Consider the following 15,377-nt stretch of genomic DNA (forward strand, 5'->3'; position numbering starts at 1 on the left):
CTGTGTTTTATTCTTTGACACATGCTGTTGCAAACAGGGCAACATTTTCAGTTTTTCTTGAACTGTGTATCATAGGGAGTGAAAGGTGGCTGTTTGATGTATTTCAACTTCTAGGTATCATCTATCAAATGGTGTTGAAAGCTCCTTCTGAAAATGAAGCTATGGATATTTGTGGTATGTTGAGGGATTGTGGGCAGTGTGGTAGTGAAATAAGCTCTCAGGGCATAAGGTATTTTCCTGGAATAACTGAAGATTGGTGTTGTTGTGAATAGCAATTGGGGGATTCATTCTTTAACCATCAGTAGTTGTGCACACTGAATGTAATTATAATGCAAGAGGTCTTGTGGACTACAATGGTAATGCAAATTTAGACAGTCATTTTGGCTCTGTACAGTTCAATAGTTTAAATCACAATGCTTTTTTCTTTAATATTATTATATTTCCCCCAATTACATGTAAAAACAATTTTTAACATATTTTTAAAGTTTTGAGTTCCAAATTTTATCCTTCCCCTCTCCCCTTTCTATGACGTTAAGCAATCTGATATAGGTCATACATGTGCTATCATGCAAAACATTTCCATGTTAGTCATTTTGAATCACAGTACTCTTGTGAAAAGGATTGTTAGAGATAACAGCAGTGCTACCTTTTTCTCAGGGTAAGAAATATGAAATTAGCCAAGAATGGCCCTTTTGACAATAAAGAACATGAATAGGTAATTCCTGGATTTGAACAAGAAGAGATGGTGCCTGGATATTAGAAAGAATCCTCATGTTCACTGATTGGACAATAAATAAATACATAAGTATCTCTTTTATACCTATTATTCTAAATCTTCGTTGAATTTTATAATACATATATAGATCAAATTTGTTTATAGATGGAGCACTCCCCGAAGATATTCCTCAGGGTACTGTATAGCCTAATAGCAGCCCTGTTCCTGACCCTGGGTTTTCTTCTATGAAAATGGGGACAAATGTGAAAATTTATGTAAAGAGCTTTGCAATTTCTTTCTTTCTCTCTCTCTTTCTTTCTCTCTCTCTTTCTTTCTTTCTTTCTTTCTTTCTTTCTTTCTTTCTTTCTTTCTTTCTTTCTTTCTTTCTTTCTTTCTTTCTTTCTTTCTTTCTTTCTTTCTTTCTCTCTCTCTCTCTCTCTCTCTCTCTCTCTCTTTCTTTCTTTCTTTCTTTCTTTCTTTCTTTCTTTCTTTCTTTCTTTCTTTCTTTCTTTCTTTCTTTCTTTCTGAGCAATGAGGGTTAAGTAACTTGCCCAGGGTCACACAGCTAGTAAGTATCAAGTGTCTGAAGCTTGATTTGAACTCAGGTCCTCTTGAATTCAGAGCCAGTGCTTTATCCACTGCCCCCAAGCTTTACAAATCTTAAAGAACTATAGAAATGTTAACTTTATGATTATTACTACCTACTCCACAGGATCATTTTAAAGAAAGCACTTTGTCAGTTGTAAAAGTGAGCTACTATTATTCTGAATTTTACCAAAAGAAAACCTCAACTGACATTTCTGCTCCTTTGATGGGAAATGGGAAGAGGAAGGGAAGGGGGAGGGAACCCAGGCACTTTACAAATGTATTATTATCACTGGATCTTCACAACAAGCCCAGGAGGGAGGTGTTATCATTATCTCCATTTTATAGTTGAGGAAACTGAGTCAGAGGTTAAGTGACTTTCCCCAAGTTACATGATTAAAAAGTGTCTGAGGTCAGATTTGAACTCAGATTTTCCTGAAAAGTTCTCTGGATGTAGAATTAACTTGAATTTGTAATCTGAATTTGGACTTGAGCTCAAATCTTCATTGTGCCACTTGTCACCTGTATAATGATGTCAGGAAGTTGATCCTCAGTTTCTTCATATGTAAAATGAGCAACTGGACTAGGTAGCCTTTAAACTTCTTTCCAACTCTAAATTTATGATCCATACAAATCCTTAATCTAGTAAGTAAATGAATCAGTCACAGTGTCAATGCAAAGAGATAGAAAAAAATTCTAAGTAAAAGTTGCCTTTGGATTTTTGCTAAACAGATGAAGCAGAGGAAAAAATGAAATATCCCCTCTCTCCCAAGTTTGATTAGAAACATAAGAACTCAGGGTGGTTCTGAAAAGCAATGGGGTAATTGGAAAAGTGCTTGTTAAAGTCAAGAGCTCCTAAGTACTCTGCAGTTGCACCTGGGTAATTTATGGAATTCCACTGGTAAGTGTCACACTGTTAAACCTAACCAAGTGTTTACTGCACTTGCCAAAAGTCAGATGAAATCTAGCAAAGGGCCGAAGGCCTAAGGTTCCCCTTTTCTGCCCTACACATGTGGACCATGAGTAAGTGATATTTGATTTCAATGTTCACATTTTCTCCTATGAAGTGAGATTCTGACATGTTTAAAGGCAAATAAACATTTCAATGCACCCTGTGTTCTCTGTAAAAATCTAGTTGTCAAGGTTATATTGGGTGTTCTTTACTCTGATGAAAGCTATTGACATCCTTCCCAACACCACCACCCAATCAGGAATGGCGTTTCAGATGTACATGGGGCATAATATTTTATGAGAAACATTTTGGTGGTGAGAAGACTGTTGGGCAATCTAGGTTCAGAGATCACTTCAGATACTGTGTGCCCATGGGCAAGTCATTCAATTCAGAGCCTCAGTTTTCCCATCTATTAGTTGGGGACAATAATATTGATACTGGCTATTTCACAGGCTTGTGAAGAAAGTACTTCGCAAACCATATATAAAATGGGTTTAGATAGCAGGATTTAGGCAAGCTCCAGGGCCTAAGGTACATGGAGTGATTTGTCTGAGGTCACAAAGCTAGTAAAGGTCACAGGTGGGATTTCAATTTGGGTCTTTCTGAGTCTATCTACTATAAATTCTCTAAGCCACCATACAAATATTATTTGTGCACTCAGTCCATCCTCCTCAAAATCTACACTTCTTACAAAATACATACTTGTGATATTTACTCATATTTGAAAAGCTTGGGAACATTAGCAGGGCAGAACTGTTCCCTTTTGTCTGTATGTCAGGTTTAAGATCTAAGTAGGCCACAAGGTGGCATAGCAACAACTGAATATACTTTGTGGGAACTTGAATAACTTGTCTGCTTTCATGGGCTTAGCCTAATCAGCACAGATGATTAAGAAGAGAGGTTGATAGCCAATGAATGTGTGAGGAAAGCAAATAAGCAACAGTGATAGAGCCAAAGCTATGAATTTAGGTGAAGAAAGAGTAATGAGGTCATTGAATGACAGATTGATAATGATTCAAAGGCGGCAAAGTGATGAATGGATAGGTCTATTTGGGATCTGCAAAAGCAAAGGGTGGGGGAAGGGATAGGGAAAAATGATCTCTGAACCATAAATGTAATATTTCTTTTTAACAATGTTTTTAAATTTTGAGTTCCAAATTCTCTCTCTCCCTCCAGCCTCTCCCCCATCCAATGAGAAGGCAAACAATGTGATATAAATTATACCTGTGAAAACATGCAAAACATATTTCCATAATATCTGTGTCACCAAAAAATAAAGTAAGAAAAAATTTTAAAAACTGAGAAAATTATGCTTTAATTTGCACTCAGAGTTCATCAGGTCTCTCTCTGGAGTTGGACAACATTTTTCATCACTAGTCCTTTAGAGCTGTCTTGGATCATTGTGTTTATCACAGTAGCTAAGTCTGTCACAGCTGATCATTACAACATTGCTGTTACTGTGTACAATAATCTCCTGGTTCTACTCACTTCACTTTGCATTGGTTCATATAGCCCTTCCCAGGTTTTTTTTTTAAAGCATCTCCCTTGTCATTTCTTATAAAATAATAATATTCTATCATATCATATACCAAAACTTGTTCATTCATTCCTCAATTGATAGGCATCCTTTCAATTTCCAATTCTTTGCCACCACAAAAAGAGCTACAATAAATATTTCTTTTTGTCTCTGGGATATAGACCTAGCAGAGGTATTGCTGGGTCAAAGGTAAGTATAGTTTTATAGCCCTTTGGGTATAGTTCCAAATTGTTCTCCAGAATGATTGGACCAGTTTAGAGCTCCACCAACAGTTCAACTTATTCCCCCAAACCCCTCCAGCATTTGTTATTTCTAATAGGTATGAAGTGGTATTTCACAGTTTTAAAAATGTGAATTTCTCTATCAAACATTGATTCAGAGCATTTTTCATATGAGTATAGATAGATTAGATTTCTTCTGAAAATTGCCTATTCATATTCTTTGACCATCTATCAATTGGGGAATAGCTTTTATTTTTATAAATTTGACTCAGTTCTTTACATATTTGAGAAATGAGGCCTTGGTCAGAGAAATTTGCTGTGAATTTTTTAATATTACTTCATTGTTTATGGTACCTTTTAGGAAACTGTAGTTTCCCTGATGATCTTTTAAAATTAGGTTTAATTTTGCTTTTGCTTTGTCTCAGATCATGATTATTACCCCTGCATTTTTACTTCAGCTAAAGTATGATATATATATATATATATATATATATTCTGCTCCAGTCCTTTATTTTAACTCTGTGTGTGTCTTTCTGTTTCAAGCAATTCTCTTTTAAACAACATATTGGATTTTGATTTCTAATCCAATCTGCTGTTTCTATTTTATGGGTGAGATAATTCCATTCACATTCACAGTAATGATTACTATGTATTTCCATCCATCCCATTTTCTTCTCTTTTTCCTTCTCTCTTTTTACCCCGTCCTTCCTCAAAAGTAATTTTTGCTTTTGACCACTGAATTCCTTAATCTCCCTTCCTTTTATATTCACTTTCCCTTCTTTTATCCCCTTCACTTCCTACTCCCAAGTACTTAGCTAAATATGCATTTATATACACATACATATATGTATATATAAGAATACATGTATGTAAAAGAACATATGCTTTATATATGTGTGTATATGTATACACACACACACATATACATACAGTCTTCCCTCTTTGAACCAAATCCAATGAGAGTGAAATTCAAGCATTGCCTGCTACCTCTTCTTCCCCATTTCTCCCTCCACTATAAAAGCTGTTCTTTTCATACCTTTTTTAGGTGAGAGAATTTCCTCCATTCTTCTCCCTTCTCCCCTTTTGCCAGTGCAGCTTTCTTTGTTAGCCCTCATTTTAAAAAATCATCCCAAAATAATCAACAAACACACTTGTGCCCCCTGTCTATATGGACTCCTAATTTCCCTAACAATGATAAAGTTCTTAGGAATTATATGTATCATCTAACCCTATAAAAATGTAAACAGTTTGACCTGCTTTGAGTTATATATTATTTTTCTTTCATGTTTATATTTTATTCTTCTTTTGAGTCTTGTTTTTGAATGTCACATTTTCTGTTCAAAGGTCTTTTCATCAAAAATGCTTAAAAGTCCTCTATTTCATCACATATCCATCCCTCTCCCCTGACCTCTTGAAAGATTATACTCAGTTTTGCTGGGTAGGTGATTCTTGGTTGTAATTCTCCCTCCTTTGCCTTCTAGAATATCATATTCCAAACCCTTTGATCCTTTAATATAGAAACTGCTAAATCTTATATGATCCTGACTGTGGTTCCACAATATTTGAATGGTTTCTTTCTCAACTCGGTATTTGGCTACAATATTCCTGGGACTTTTCATTATGAAGTGTCTTTCAGGAGTTGATCAATAGATTCTTTCAATTTCTATTTTATTCTCTGGATCTAAGATATTAGGGAAATTTTCCTTTTAATTTCTTGAAATATGATACCTAGGCTCTTTGATCATGACTTTCAGGTAGTTCAATAATTCTTAAATTATCTCTCCTTCATCTATTTTCCAGGTCAGTTGCTTTTCCAATGAGATATTTCGCATTTTCTTCTATTTTTTTATTCTTTTGACTTTGTTTTATTGTTTCTTGACATCTCATAGAGTCATTAGCTTCCACTTGCCCAATTCTAATTTTTTTTTTTTTTGGTGAGGCAATTGGGGTTAAGTGACTTGTCCAGGGTCACACAGCTAGTAAGTGTTAAGTGTCTGAGGCTGGATTTGAACTGAGGTCCTCCTGACTCCAGGGCTGGTGCTCTATCCACTGTGCCACCTAGCTGCCCCTCCAATTCTAATTTTTAAGGACTTCTTTTCTTCAATGAGTTGTTATGCCTCCTTTTCCATTTGGCATATTCTGATTTTTCAGGAATTTTTCTTTGGTGAATTTTGTGTCTCTTTTACCATTTGACCAATTCTGGTTTTTTTAAGGTGTTGTTTTCTTTATTTTTTTGTGCCTCTTTTAACAAGCTGTTAATTCTCTTTTCACAATTTTCTTCAATAACTCTCATTTCTTTCCCCAATTTTTCCTCTACCACTCTTTGTGTGTGTGTGTGTGTGTGTGTGTGTTTGTGAGGCAATTGGGGTTAAGTGACTTGCCCAGGGTCACACAGCTAGTAAGTGTTAAGAGTCTGAGGCTGGATTTGAACTCAGGTACTCCTGACTCCAGGGCCAGTGCTCTAGCCACTGTGTCACCTAGCTGCCCCGCCCCCTACCATTCTTAACACTTTCCTTAATTCTCCTAGGAACTTTTGTTAAATGTGTTCAATTAGCATTTTTCTCAGAAGCTTTGCTTGTAGCTATTTCACATTCTTACCTTCTTCTGAGTTTCTGTCTTGGTTTTGCCTGGCACTGTAGTAGTTTTTTATGATCAATTTCTCTTTTGTTATTGTTTGCTCATTTTCCCCACCCTATTTCTTGACTTTCAACTTTCAAGTTGGGCTCTGCTTACCTGAGGTTGGGGAGGCACTACCCCAAGTTTTAAACTTTTTTGTGCAGCTACTTTCAGATCTAGTTTTGGGAATATGCAAGTTTTTGTGGCTCTCAAGCTAGTGTGATCTGGGGAGAGGTGTGGTCACTGCTTTAGTCTTTACCCAAGAAGTGCCCCTGTTCCCCTGAAACCACAAGTGCTAGTGCTCCTCTTAGCCCTGGACCAGGGCCCCTGCTCCCCTGCAGCCACAAGCCCTAGTACTGTTCTTTGCCTTTGAATTGCAACTAGGTTCTTTGCTCCCTTGGGACCAACCACAAACAATTCTCACCACCCTGGTACTGCAACCCAAATCTGCATGTGGTCAATACAGTTGCTAGAGTGCACCAGGTACTGTCCCCAGTATCAACAAGGAGTCACTAGTAATTTTTTTCTGACCTGTTGTCAAACCCCTTTACCATGTCTTCGCTGAGAACTCCAGAAGTTGCTGCTACTTCTGCCACTGTCACAACCACCTCTGTGGCAAATTGTTGGTGTGGTTGCCTTATGTGCTGTGGGCCAGCCCCACTCTGGGGTCTTGCCACCTTCTAAATTGTCTTGGGCTGGAAAAACGTCTCACTTTGACCTCTTCTTGACTACAACTCTTTTCACAGGGTAATGAGGGTTAAGTGACTTGCCCAGGGTCACTCAGCTGGTAAGTGTCAAGTGTCTGAGACCAGATTTGAACTCAGGTCCTCCTGACTCCAGGGCCAGTGCTCTATCCACTGCACCACCTAGCTGCCCCCAAAGTAATTTCTAAAACTTAAGTTTAATCTTTCTATTTCTCTCAGGAAACCTGACCACAAGGATTACAATAATCCTAATAAGCACCACAATTCACCTGACCAGTGACTATTGGTGAGGCCTAGATAGAACATGAGCTACAATCAGGAATTCTCACACCTAGCGCAAATCTAGTTAAGCAGATGGGGGAGGGCAGGGATTGTGGAAGATATGATGGAATCATATTGAAAAAGGGAATGACCTCACTCCAGGAGAGTCTGATCTTTTCTCTACTATGGTTGGTTGTGGGGGAAGAGAAATGGTAGTATTATTCCCATTTTACAGTTGAGGATACTGAGGCAGAGACTAAGTGGCTTGCCCAGGATCACAAGTGCCCAAGCCTGGATTTGAACTCATGTCTTCCTGAAAAGCTATCTGGAATTAGAATTAATTTCCACCTGTAATTGGAATAAATTTCCATCTGTAATCTGAATTTGTAACTGGTCTCAGAATTGGGTGGGGACCAAAAGTAAAATACTTTTATTACAATAGGATCCTGGTGACAGCAGCCCAAATATGGCCCAGCAATAGACAGCATATGATCACAAGGCAAGGTACGGGAACAACAATTGCCAAAGGAAGATAATGACAATAAAGATGTCAATGCCCTGGTTGAAAACCCCACATTCATTATATATAATTCTGCAAAGCTTTTATGGTGGAAATTATAAGCCTCTGAAGACCATGACTTGAAATTCTATAACAGTGAAGAAAGATCATACCTTTTTTTTTTTTTTAAAGTGAGGCAATTGGGGTTAAGTGACTTGCCCAGGGTCACACAGCTAGTACGCATTAAGTGTCAGAGGTCAGATTTGAACTCAGGTACTCCTGACTCCAGGGTCGGTGCTCTATCCACTGTGCCACCTAGCTGCCCCCATGATCATACCTTTTGAGAAGCAATTTGTCTATGAGGCCTGGCTAGAAATTATCAAGGAAGGTTATAAAGATTAATAAAGAACTGTTAGAAAATATTCTTAGCCAGTACTATGAGGTCAGATCCTACATTCATCCACTGTTGATGGAGTTGTGAACTGGTCCATCCATTCCAGAAAGCAATTTGGAACTGGGCCCCAAAAGTTACTTATTTGTGCCTACTCTTTAACTTATCAATACCACTACTAAGGCCTATACTCCAAAAAGTTAAAAAATAGAATAAAAAGATCAATCTGTACTTAAGTATTTATAGTAACTCTTTTTGTGGTGTGTGCTGGCAAAGATCTGGAAACTAGGAGTGCATACCCATCAATTGAAAATTGACCAAAGAGAATATGGCACGTATGAATGTACGTATGGTGGTGCATGAATGGAATGGAATACTATTGTGCCATAGAATGTTATAAAAAGGATGATTTCAGAGAATCTGGTTAGATTTGTGTGAACAGATGGAGAATGAAGTGAGAGAAGCAGATAAATTTACTATTTATTTATTTATTCATTCATTCATTTATTTATTTTTAGTGAGGCAATTAGGATTAAGTGACTTGCCCAGGGTCACACAGCTAGTAAATGTTAAGTGTCTGAGGCTGGATTTGAATTCAGGTCCTCCTGAATCCAGGGCTAGTGCTCTATCCACTGTACCACCTAGCTGCTGATGAATTTACTATTAACAAAATTTTACAATTGAACAAATTTGGAAGACTCAAGAACTGATGAATGCAATGACCAACCATGATTCTAGAAGACTGATGATGACTAACTGCCTGACAGAGAGGGAGCAGACCCACTATAAGAACTGAGAACTATATTTATGGACATGACCAATGTGGCAATATTTTGTATGACTATGCATACCTATTACTAAGATTTTCTTTTTTTTCTTCTTCCTTGAAAGGAATGAATGCTTATTGATTGAAAAAAATAAGGAAAAAATCCACAAAAATTAATGTTAGGCCTTGAATTCAAAGTACAGGGATTGTGTAGAAGTAGATGGTGGAAAAGGATCAGAAAATTATTATCATCCCAAGTTATTATGCTGGAGATGCCATGCTTGTATAGGATGGGTGTAATCTTTTTCTTTCTTGACTTTACCATGAAACAGAAAGTCAGTTCCTCCTTTGTGTAAAGAGATAGATAGACTAGGTAGAGGGAGATAAAAGTCATGATTCATAGAATCATAGATTTAGAACTAGAAAGGAATTTAAGGGTATCTAGTCTAATCCCCTCATTTAACAGATGAAATAGTTCTGTTGTTCAGTCATTTTTTTATTTGTTTGGGGTTTTTGTTGTTGTTGTTTTTTTGCAGGGGAATGAGGGTTAAGTGACTTGCCCAGGGCCACACAGCTAGTAAGTGTCAAGTGTCTGAGTCCAGATTTGAACTCAGGTCCTTCTGAATCCAGGGCTGGTGCTTTATCCACTGTGCCACATAGCTGCCCCTCAATCATTTTTAATCATATCTGACTTTCATGACTCCATTTGGGGTTTTCTTGGCAGAGATACTGTAGTGGTTTGCCATTTCCTTCTCCAGCTCATTTTACAAATGAGGAAACTGAGGCAAACAGGGTGATGTGACTTTCCATGGGTCACACAGCTAGCAAGTTTATGAGGTCAGAATTGAACTCGGGAAAATAAACCTTCCTGACTTTAGGTCTAACACCCTAAACACTGCATTACCTTGCTTCCCTTAAAGTGATCCTAGAGAGGTTAAACTACTTGCCCAAGTTCACACAAGTAGTGAAAGGCTGAACTAGAATTTGAACCCAGCTCCTCTGACTTCAACTACAGCATTCTTTAAGTGGAAAGAGCACTGACTCTGGAATGAAAGGACTATGGTTCAAATCTTGCCTCTGTCACTATTTGTGTGTCATTTAATGTCTATGCATATGTTTCCTTATCTGTAAAATGAGGTAATGGACTTGGTGGGCTCTCAGGTTTCTTTCAGCTTTAAGTGTTTGATCTATGATCCAGGAGGAGAGTGTTCCACATTTTTAAAACAAAGGACCATCACATTCTGGAACCCATGAAGGAAGTAGTGTAGTGACTGATGTAGAAACATTAGATTAATATGGGTATATATCAGTGTAGAATTACATGTGGGACTTCATTTAAACCCTTTTGAGTACTGGTTTTGTCTTGTGTCACAAAGTCAAGTGGGAAAAGTCAGTCACTTATATTTGGCTTTTATGTCTTCTCCTTGGATTATATTTGGTATTTATGTCATGCTGTACCACACAGGCCTTAATGAACAAAGCTCAGTACGAGAGTGAAGTGACCATTGACAATTTGCCTTCTCAAATGTAGTTTATTGCTCCAGCTTGATCATTGGCTTTCTCTTCTAGTTAATAACCTGGCCATTATAAGCCCCTTATAGACTAATTCATCTGATATCCCATTTTGGAAACCCTGATGGATAAGACATTTCCATCTTGAATCAGAGATGTAAAGATAGAAACTCAGAACAGGAGGAAAAGGGATCAGTGATGAAGTACTCACAGAACCTCAGAAACCATCTAGTTCAACCCATAGCTGAACAACAAGCCCCTCTACATTATAACCTTATGAGAAATCAGTTCTTTAATTGAAGGAAGCCAACATAGCCACTTTCTGTAGGAGGCCCTTCTTTGGTTCTCTCTCTGTCTCTCTCTGTCTCTGTCTCTCTCTTTGTCTCTCTGTCTATGTCCCTCTGTCTCTCTATCTCTCTCTGTGTCTTCATCTCTCCCCTCCCCTTCCCTTCCCCTCCCCTCCCCTTCCCCTCCCCCTCTCCCTTTTGCTTCTGCTAGTGTCTTACCTCTGAGTTACCACCCATTTACCACCTTGCACTGGGTATATTTTGCATGAAGGAAGCAGGGCACTTGAAGGGGGGGGGAGCTGGAAGACAGCAGCTGCTACCAATAATCCTGATGAGCTCCTTGAGGGCAGGGATTGTCTTTTGCCTCTGAATCTTTGTGCACTGGAGACTTTTTCTACGATTTAGCGTTTTCTAGCAAATGCTTTTTTTTTTTAAGAATTAAGCTAAGCTGCTTACTGATCTCACTCATGGGTTTATGGTTGAGAAGAAAGAAAAAATCTACAGGCAAGAAAGGACGATCTGGGCTGATTTCAGAGATTGTTGCGATGAGAAGTGAGAGGTCTTTTAAAGACATCATCTGCCTCAGGTAAGTGTCAGCTCTGGCTCCTATAGACCCAAGCAAGCCTTTTGTATTACACATGAAAATTTATATGGAGAGCTCTGTAGCAGAACTATGTAGCAGGAGAATCACAGGCACCAGAACTATATTGACTTTTCTACTGGCTCTCCCCATACCTGGGATGTTTTCCTTCCTCACCACCGCTTCCTTCATTGCACAATGGATAAGAAGTCAAGGATGCGAGAGATGTTTTGGGGTTAGGAATATCCAAACCACCAAGTGGTTGACCAGTAACAATAGTGATACCCAAGACTTAGCTTTCAAACAGTTTCACAAATGGCCACATTAACAGACACAGAGAAGGAAGGGAACTTCTGGAAATTAAGATCACCATGGCCATACCAACTGGTGTTAGGGGACCCTTCCCCATTCCCTTTTCTGTTCCCATTCATTTGCCTTGCATCCACAAAGTAATGGGGGGGCAGTCATTATCATGACTCCTCTTTGCCTTAATTCTCCTGTTCATTATCCCTCTTTGGTTGCTCTTACTTTGTTCCCTTCTGCCATCCTTTCTATTGCTAAATTGCTGCTAAAATTAAGGGAGAAGGAAATTTTGAAATGGAAAGGGAGTCAGAGAAAGCACAGAGAAAGAGGACAAAGAAAAGCCAATTGGATTTAGCCCTGAATTCACAAAAGAAACATTTGATGTCTTCTTTGAATTTTCACCCAATGCTATTCACAGGCAGATATAGGATGCCCCAAAAGTCTTAGTGCAGTTTTAAGCTTTAAAAGCTTTTATTTTAAGCTTTAAGAGCTTAAAATTGCACTAGGACTTTTGGGAAATTTTGTATTTCAACCTTGGGCCCAGTGTGTCCCATTCCCTCCCAAATAGGTGCCAGCCTGTGCCTGCTCACTCCTCTAGTTCTGGCTTCAAAGTGTGTTTAATTTGATAGTCATTCTAGGGATCACTTAGAAAAATGAAAGGAAGAGGCCTAGAACCCCTTGGGTTTATTCTTATGGTGTTTTCATTTTTTTGGACATTTATTTTTTCTGCTAAAAATATCATACACCCTTCCAGGAAGGAGTGGAAAAATGACTTCAGTCACCCAATTAAAAATATGCTCAGCTGAGCCTGGCTCTTACCTATTTTGGGGCAAAGCCCTGGGATTGAGTTCTTTCCATACCCTTTTCTGGACACCCTCACTAATGGATTCCAACCCAGGCCTCTCTTGCCAGGTGTTTTCAAGAAGGGAAATCTGTACAATTCTTCTTACCCACCAATTCCCCACCCCACCCCTCACTTCTACATACATTTCTCTCAAAATCTCCCTGGGATCCCAGGTCAGAAACTCTCTCACTAGAGTAGAATAAATTTGAGTATGGAAATTCTGGAAGTGTGCTTCTGTAGGACTTAAATGAGGTGTCACCCACCTCCTCCCTTTACATTTATGGGGGAATTCCTATAAGGGCAAATTCTATGAACAGGAGAGAGATCCAGGAGCTTGCTTTGGGAGAACTGAGCTCATCTGTATCAAGAAAGTTAATCTCTCCTTTCTTCATCCTCTCTCCTCCAACTTCAGAAGGAAAGGAAAATGAATAAACTACAAAACAGGCTGGAGGTGGAGTGAGGAAGAAGAGTTAAGACTTCTATTGGCCAAGGAACAATTTAGTAATTACCATATAGGAGATTCAGGGCTAGTTTCTGGAAATTTTAACTCATATGTGATGGGATATTTGAGAACCTGTCTGATATTTTATTTCCACCTAACTTGAGTTGGGTGCCTTGCTTCCTTCAGAAAAGTAAAAATGAGTTTAATTAGCTTAAATAAAAGGAGAGTATTGGTAAAATGGGGGGAAGGTAAGAAGTGGATTCGGGTAATTAATTTTGAAATGACTCAAGAGTTTGAAAAGGTTCTTGCCTAAATACAGTTTGGGCAAGGGAAACCCCAAAATAAGATGTCAGCAAATCATCAAGTTGACAAGAAACGTTAAGTACCTATTACATGTAAGGGGCAGCTAGGTGGCACAGTGGATAGAGCACCAGCCCTGAAGTCAGCAACACCTGAGTTCAAATCTAGTCTCAGACACTAGCTTTGTGACCCTGGCCAAGTCCCTTCATCCTGTTTGCCTCAGTTTCCTCATCTGTAAAATGAGCTGGAGAAGGAAATGGCAAACCACTCCAGTGTCTTTGCCAAGAGAAACCCAAAGGGAGTCATGAAGAGTCAAACATGACTGAAATGACTAAACCACAGCTTGTGTAAGGCATTGTTTTAGGCTATGGAGATGGAAAAGTGAAATGAGCTATTACCCCTGCCCTCAGTGGAGGACAATGAATGTACATAGATGACTTTGAAGAGAGCAATGGATTTAGTGTTAGAGAATTCCTGAGCAAACCATTTCTCTGAGTCTCAATTTCCTTATCTGTAATAAGCAGGTATTGAACTAGATTGCTTCTAAGGCAAGGACTCATCTTTAAATAAATGACTGTATGATCCTATAATTCAAGGCAGAATGCGATCAGTACAAAAGAGAAACCCAGAGTGCTATGTTGCATCCCCACAACCCATTTCTTCCCTAAGCCCTAAATCCTGTAGAGACAAGAATTCTGGAAGATTCCTTTCATGCTTATTTGTGCTTCATACCACTAGCCATCTGTCCTAGGAAGAGGAGTCAGAAATAGGACCAAAGACATATTAACTTGTATTGACCCACCAAGCCACACAAGAAAACTCCTTGTGTCCTGATGCAGTTTTCATCCCAAACAGCTTACTAGCCCAGTGGGGTTTCTTTATGTGATGGTGGGGTTTAGTTTCATTTTATTAATGACATTACTATCAAACATGATTTGCAATGCAACATTATGCAAGATGTACCTTTTTTATTTTTTATTTTATTATTATTATTATTTTGGTGGTGGTGGTGGTTGTTTTGGGGAAAGCAATTAGGGTTAAGTGACTCCCCCAGGGTCACACAGCTAGTAAGTGCCTGAGGTCACATTTGATCTCGGGTCCTCCAAACTCCAGGGCAGGTGCTCCATCCACTATGCCACCTAGCTGTCCCAAGATGTACCTATTTGAATCAGTCTAGGCAGGTCTTTAAAATTTTGTGCATAAGCAGTAGGAATAGGCAGGTTTTCCTTTATCTTGGCAGGCAGAAAAGCTGAGGTGCTCAGAAGGTAATAATACCATGTGACTCTGTGATCAAATTCTACCTTTGTTAAGAGTAATTTGAGGGGTGACCTCATCCGGGCTGCTGCCCTTCCTGCTTTAGTGCTGCAGGACAACAGCCACTTTATTTTTGAGGCTCTTTGGAGGAGCTTCAGTTTATAAGATCCAGTCTGACCCGATTAGGCATCACCACAGGTGATGGTGGGGGAAGGGCAATCAAGCTCTACCTGGGCCCAAGGTTTTACAGCCAGGTGCCTGCAAGATCTAGGGGTTAAAACAGGCAGAAAAACAAAGCTTCAGAGATGGGGGGGTGGGGTTTCCATATGATTTGCAGCTGAGAGCTTCTATATAGTTGACCTCCTCCATTAGAATACGAAGTCATTGAGAAAAGGGATTGCCTTGTTTTTCTGTTTTATTCCCAGTGAATGCTTTGCACGTAGTAAATTTTTAATAAGTGCTTTTTTCTTTCCTTCCCTCCCTCTTTCCTTCTCCCCTTTCCTTCCTCTCTCCCTCCTTTTCTTCTTCCTTCCCTGATTTCCTCCATGTCTGTCTCTCTGTCTCTGTCTCACTATCTGTCCATCTGCCCATCTGCCCCTCTGTCCCTC

The sequence above is a fragment of the Dromiciops gliroides genome, chromosome 2 (assembly GCF_019393635.1).
Source record: "Dromiciops gliroides isolate mDroGli1 chromosome 2, mDroGli1.pri, whole genome shotgun sequence".
NCBI lineage: Eukaryota > Metazoa > Chordata > Mammalia > Microbiotheria > Microbiotheriidae > Dromiciops > Dromiciops gliroides.